Source organism: Bubalus bubalis, chromosome 22 (assembly GCF_019923935.1).
Source record: "Bubalus bubalis isolate 160015118507 breed Murrah chromosome 22, NDDB_SH_1, whole genome shotgun sequence".
In the NCBI taxonomy this organism is placed as follows: Eukaryota; Metazoa; Chordata; class Mammalia; order Artiodactyla; family Bovidae; genus Bubalus; species Bubalus bubalis.
This window is the reverse complement of record NC_059178.1, coordinates 11,209,493-11,215,839: the sequence shown is the minus strand read 5'-3', so window position 1 is coordinate 11,215,839 and position 6,347 is coordinate 11,209,493. Positions and strand designations below refer to the sequence as shown.

The 6,347-nt window shown below is 48.2% G+C and overlaps 1 long non-coding RNA gene across 3 annotated transcripts in view; it reads left to right on the top strand.

The window, feature by feature from the left end:
* The first annotated feature begins 408 nt into the window (after nucleotides 1-408).
* The window catches only part of LOC102403707, a 58,052-nt gene continuing 52,113 nt past the window's right edge, over nucleotides 409-6,347 (top strand). For 2 of the 3 annotated variants that reach the window (XR_006547604.1, XR_006547605.1), the window contains exon 1: nucleotides 409-792. This is a non-coding gene — a long non-coding RNA (uncharacterized LOC102403707). The remainder of the gene's footprint in view (nucleotides 793-6,347) is intronic. The other variant, XR_006547603.1, reaches the window with a different exon arrangement.

Genomic DNA, 6,347 nt, shown 5'->3' with positions numbered 1-6,347 from the left:
TCCCCAGCTGCTAACCCAAGTGGACACATGTGGGGCACTCATTACGTATCTGCTGGGTGCATGAATGGAAAGCGTGTCCTATAAGGTGGAGTAATTCTTACATGTTTCTTACCCCAGACTCTGGGGGTGGCTCTCTGTTGAAGAGGAGGGAAGCCGCTGATGGAGTCAACAGGAGCTGGCTCTCATTTCCTCTCCTGTCCGGGGCTGTGAGCCCTCTCCTTGCTCAGGGTGATGTGGTGGGGAGCGGACGGGCTTTGCAGCCAGGTGGACTCATGCCTGCATCCCGGCTCTGCTGTTTCCAAGTGGTACTTGGCCAAGTGACTTAACCTTGATGAGTGTTAGGGAAATTAAACAAATAGTCTGGCTTAGGCTTCAGAGACAAAGCAGAGTGGGTCCTCTGACCTTGCTTCGAACCTGCCTGGACACTGCTCTGGTTGGGAGTGACTGGGAGTGACTGCCTGCTGTGAGTGCAAGACTTGCAGGGCCACAGATAAGATGCAGGCGGAATCTTGAGAGTGTTGAGCCCCTGGAGGGGGCCTGGCCAACCAAGCCCCCGGCTTAGCAGCATTCCAAATTTTACACAATAAAGCAGACAGCATTAACATAAAATCAGAGCTGCAATTTGTTCAAGGATTGATGATGATAACAGCTTGCCACCTTTCTGGGATTATAAATGGAACCCCAAACTGCAATGTTTGAAGTCTCACCTATGGAGCAGACACACTGCCTGGGACCCTTTCCTGGTTGGGACTCGAGCTGTTTAAGTCTGGATGTTGGTCAAAACCCAATTAGGTGATGTATTCTCTACTTTATTTCTCTTTTCTTTTAATGTTAGTATGTTGAAAGTAAGCTAGATAATTCTCTAATAAATATCTGTATTATTTATTTGTACATAACGAGCGGCTTATTTTGTTAACAAATCCTTTGAACCTGAGACGAAAGTGAAAACTTCTGTCAAAACAGTGAGCTCACCATATTGTAAAGTAATCAGACTCCAATTAAAAAACAAACAAACAAAAACAGTACGCTTGTTTCCTCATCTTAGCTTAGAGATAATAGCAGTTCTCTCCTTAGTGCATAAAGTTTTAGAGGATTACATGAAATGATGCATGGAAATTAGAGATGGCCAAGAGATTTTCCCAAGAAGCCTGTAGTTAGGAGGTCAGATGGAAGGGCAAACCGGCAGGTAGAACAGTGAGAGTGCCATAGGGGGAATATACATGAGTTAACAGAGGAGAACACCTACATAATGCCTGCGTTGGGCTGCACCCCACACACCTGCAAGGTCTGTACTTGCTCCGCTTCAAGACAAAAGAAAGAGCCCAGCGTCGCAACAAAGGCATCAATGGATGGGGGAGCTCACACGTCTGAAATAAAGTCCTGGAGTGGCACCCCACTGTGTGCAGTGAACAGCTGGCAGGGCCTGAGGGCAGTCTTCATTTTGTGGGGGAGAAGGGGACATACCAGTTATAGGGGAACTGACATCAGGTTGGCTCATCGGTTACAAGGGAAAAGAGTAGCAAAAGAGTATGTTCCTCATGGCTCCTTATTAGGACAATCACTGGCTAGGGCGGAGGTGTGCATGTCGGAAGGTCAGTCATGTGAGTAGGGTGTAGGTGAGGCAGGCACTGGTCAAGCAGGGGATGTACAGAGAACAAGGGAACAGTCATCGTGAGTGGCCTGACCACCCAGCCTGGCACTTGGGAGGGATTCAGGAACCTGAATTCCATTCTCCATATGAAAAATGTCATGGGACTTCAGAAGAGGGACCACACGAGAGTAAAGCGGGGTGTGCACTCTGAGTTCTAGAAGGAGGAGGTTATTAAACAAGTTTATATTTGATGGCCTCTCTTTAGTCCATATAATAAAGAAATGCCATTTCCAGAGGGAGGAGAGGAAACGGGGACGTGGGAAGCTGATGTGGGAAACAGGAAAAGGTATCTAGCAGGAAGAGAAGGCGCAAGCTAAGACCCAGCTGAGACTGAAGTTATCTACTGAAAGTGAATAGGCAAAGCTGTCTTTGTATTTTCTGGTTTTCTCCGACACTGTGGCTCCGTGGTTGGAAGATGCAGCTTTCATGCAAGTTTGGGCCCAGAGGCTGCTAGGAGAGCAAGGATGCTGATGAGAGCATGGGGGCATCAGTGGGGGCCCGAGGCGGTGAAAAGGGCTGGGAATCAGGAGCAGGGAGCAGACTAGAAAGAGGAACCGAGGGCCTTGGGTTCTGAGGAAGCGGGGAGAGACAAGGCACAGCAGAAGGGCAGGAAATGACTCAGTCAAGAGCATGAGAGTTTGCTTTTTGCAGGAGCAGGAGTTCTGGGTGATGAGAAACTCCACAGAGAGGCTGTGTAAAGGGGTTCCTAGGAGAGGTGGAGGTTCTTAGAGAAGAAAAGACTGAATTCTGTGCACGTTGATGTTGGCCAGTGGTGGGAAGTGAGGTGGACTGGAAATGGAGTCATGTAGAAAACTCTTGGTATCTGTTACAGTTCAGATCATTTTCCCTTTGAAAGCTGGGTTTCCCAGCTGGTGCAGTGGTGAAGAATCCGCCTGCCAATGCAGGAAACGCAAGAGACGTGGGTTCCATCCCTGGATCAGGAAGATCCCCTGGAGAAAGAAATGGCAATCCACTCCAGTGTTCTTGCCTGGAAAATCCCATGGACAAAGGAGCCTGGCAGACTACCATCCACGGGGTTGCAAAGAGGTGGACATGACTGAGCACACGTAGCCTCCCTTGAAAGATACGTTGAAGTCTTAACCCCCAGGGCCTCAGAATGTGATCCTATTTGGAAACAGGGTCATTGCAGGTCTTAAGGTGAGATCACACTGGAGGAGGGTGGGCCCTTCATCCTTCTGACTCACGTCCTCATAAGAGAGGAAGACCTCATGTGAAAACAGAGACACACAGGGAGAAAGAAGATGGTGCCGCATGATGACAGAGGTGGAGACTGCAGTGATGCATTTACAAGCCAGGGAACGCCAGGATTGCTGGCTACCACCAGGCAAGGAAGGAGTCTCCTCTACAGGCTTCAGGGGGAGCATGGCCCTGCTGATGGATTTCATATGTTGGCCTCCAGCACTGTGGGAGAGTAAACTTCTGTAGTTTTAAGCTGCCTCGTTGTGGTGCTTTGTACAACAGTCCTAGGACTCTAATATACACTCCTCTCCCCGGTCCAACATCACTCTTAAAGCCACATTCAACTTCCAGTGCCTCAAATAAACCTTTCCACTCTTTTGGTCATGCCGACCTCCCCTGCCTCCCTTCTTTGCTCTCCAGCTACACTGGAAGTCTGGCGCAGTTATGCATGAAATCAGCATGTAATTCCACTAAGTTTTATGATGGCCCTCAAATTGTTTCAAGATTTGTCTTCACTAAGGTGCAAGCCTCTTGTGTGTGTTAGTTGCTCAGTTGTGTCCAACTCTTGGCGACCCCATGGACTGTAGCCTTCCAGGCTCCCTCTGTCCATGGGGATTCTCCAGGCCAGAATACTGGAGTGGGTTGCCATTCCCTTTTCTAGGGGATCTTCCCAACCCAGGGATCAAACTCAGGTCTCCCACATTGCAGGCAGATTCTTTATCATCTGAGCCACCAGGGAAGCACCTTAGGTAAGCATCTTACCTTTCGGAATTTCCAACACTGCCTCAGGCAGCACTGGGCTTCTGATGGGTGCTCATCCATTACTTGTAAATCTCTTGCTGGCAGTTTCAGAGTGTTGCCTAAACTTGATCCTTATTTAGGTCACTTGCTGTGTGTTTTTCTGGGGCACCACTATCCTGCTGGCATTTGAATACTGATGCTCTCTCTTGGATCATTATGGAAAAGTATAAAACTGCGTATCATCCAAAAAGTCATAATGTATTTTTTTTTTATCATGAGAACAATTCAAACACAGTAATGCTCAACTGAAGAAAATCTCCGTACACAACTGATTATATGATTGAGAAGGGGAGAGATAATTTTTTATTAACACAAAGTTTTTTTTTTTTTTTTTTAGCTTTAAATCACCTAATAGGTCTTCCTTGGTGGCTCAGGGGTAAAGAATCTGCCCGCAATGCAGGAGATGTGGGTTTGATCCCTGGGTTGGGAAGATCCCCTGGAGAAGGAAATGGCAATCCACTTCAGTAATTCTGGCCTGGGAAATCCCATGGACAGGGAAGCCTGGCAGGCTACAGTCCGTAGGGTCGTAGAGAGTCAGACACGACTTGGCGACTAATCACCACCACCACCACCACCAACAAAATCACCCAATAAGGCTTAGAACATTTTTTCTATGACTTTTAAAACTTTTTTTCCTGTCTACATCTATCACAGTAAAATGATATTTATGCAACTTTCTGAGGACATGGGGACTGTTTAAACTAGTTACACTGAGTCCGAACAAAACTTAGAAAAAAAAGCAGCACCTTTCTCTGAATGGGGCACTGTGAATATGTTAAGTGCAGGTCTTTGCAGAAAACACCTTTCGAAGTTGATTTAAGAAGATGGTAATAGTGACTGTCTCTGGGGAGGGGAACTCCAGAAATAGTAGGCAGGAGGAGGGAAGAAAGGAAGACTTTCCACGTGATTCCATTTAATGGCTCAGAAAAGGGGACAATTAGAAAGCAAAGACAGGGTCCTTGAAAGGATAATCTGTGCATGGATGTGGTAGTAGCCTGCACTCAGAGGAAGTCATGGAGAAGCGTGCACACACACACACACACACACACAAGCTTTTAATGATCAATTCTGCTATCTTCAGAAGCATATTCTCATTAAGCTTTTCCGAGGCGAGAAGATGATGTCATTCTTAATGTCAATCCAACCCAGGCGGGGTCTCTCTGCCTGCTTAATTGCTCCTGTCTGCATCTAATCTGCTCCCTGGGGAACCTCACTTACCTTGGTCCCTTTGAATACCACAGACCTCCCTTTAGCCCTTGGCATAGAAGAGTCATTTCCTCTGTCATTTCCCCTGCTTGGTGATTTCAAACTGCCCTTCTCTCTTTCCATAATGATTTGATGCAGCGGATGATGGCGACATTGGGAAAAATGGGCTCCAGTCTGCCCCGGTCACAGAGCAGCACAGAGCTGTACCCAGGTCACAGAACTGACATTGCTGTTAGACTGCAGAGCTCCTAACCTCTAACCTCTAACCTCCGAAACTCTAAGCAGTGCCCTTCTGCAATCCCACAGCCTGACACTCAGATCACACAACTTTCGTTACATGGTAGTGATGGGCAGAACAAGGAACTCTGGCGGAAATGCTGTGGAGAGAGGGTTTGCGATTCAGACATCACAACTGAGTTACTGGCAAGGCTCCTTTGAGAGATTGCTAGCTTGAATGCATTGGCTAGCTCTGCTAAAGGAACAGCTTCTGGATGACTCACTCATCAGCGGTTTGGTCCTTAACACTCTGTGGACTGTGTCTGATTCATCCCAATGCTTGACACATGGTAGGCTGATCACAAATTTGTGTTGAGTGAAGGAGCTGACTTATGGTTTATAAAGAAGGGAGACAGCTAAGTCCTTCATTCTAGCTCTACAACTAAACTGAATCCATTTGGAAGAAGAATCCAGATAAAAAGGGATGTGTCGAGGGAAGAGGGAAGGCTGAAACAGAGGCTGTGCGAGCCCACCTCCGGGTGTGTGTGTGTGTGTGTGTGTGTGTGTGTCTGTGGGCGTGTGTGCTCAATGAAAGGAATAGGAAGGGAACCAGGCGTGGCTGCTTGCCTTGGCCCTCAGGGACAGTGGGCTCACAGTCCCCTGGGCTGGTGGCATGGTGCTGCTGGGGAAGAATGTGGCTTTGGCAGAGGGGGGTGGACAGACAGCAGGGCTGTGTGTTCTGAGGCAGCTTGCAGGGGAAAAGAATACCACCTGGGACGCGAAACAGTCCAGGAGCTGAGGACCTGGTGCTGGAAGGCACGGGGATGGGCAAGCAGGGAATGGGCATGAGTTGCAGACGCACGGGCCACAGAGGTACCAAGCTGCACGTGGGGTGTGTGGGGTTGGCTACCTCCCTCCCTCCTGACTGCTGCCCACCACATACACCTCAGAGCAGCTGAAGCAGAGATCTCCTTCTACTGAGAGTCTGCAGAGTCTGTTACAGAGAGAATCTCTGGACCAAACGTGTAGCCAGAATTCCTAGGCCATCAGGATTCTTAGGTACATCGTCATTTTCTTGACTCAGTGAGAATTTTAGAGAGAACCGTTGTTCCCTCCCCCAGAGAAATATAAATGAAGGCCACCCAGACTCTGGGTGGAAGGAGTTTCATGTCCTCTCCAGGGACCCTCAGAAGAGCCTGAAGAAAGCTTTGAGTCCACCGGATCTAACCTTCATTTTTACAAAGGCTTTGAGCTGCAAAGGAAGGACCTTGAC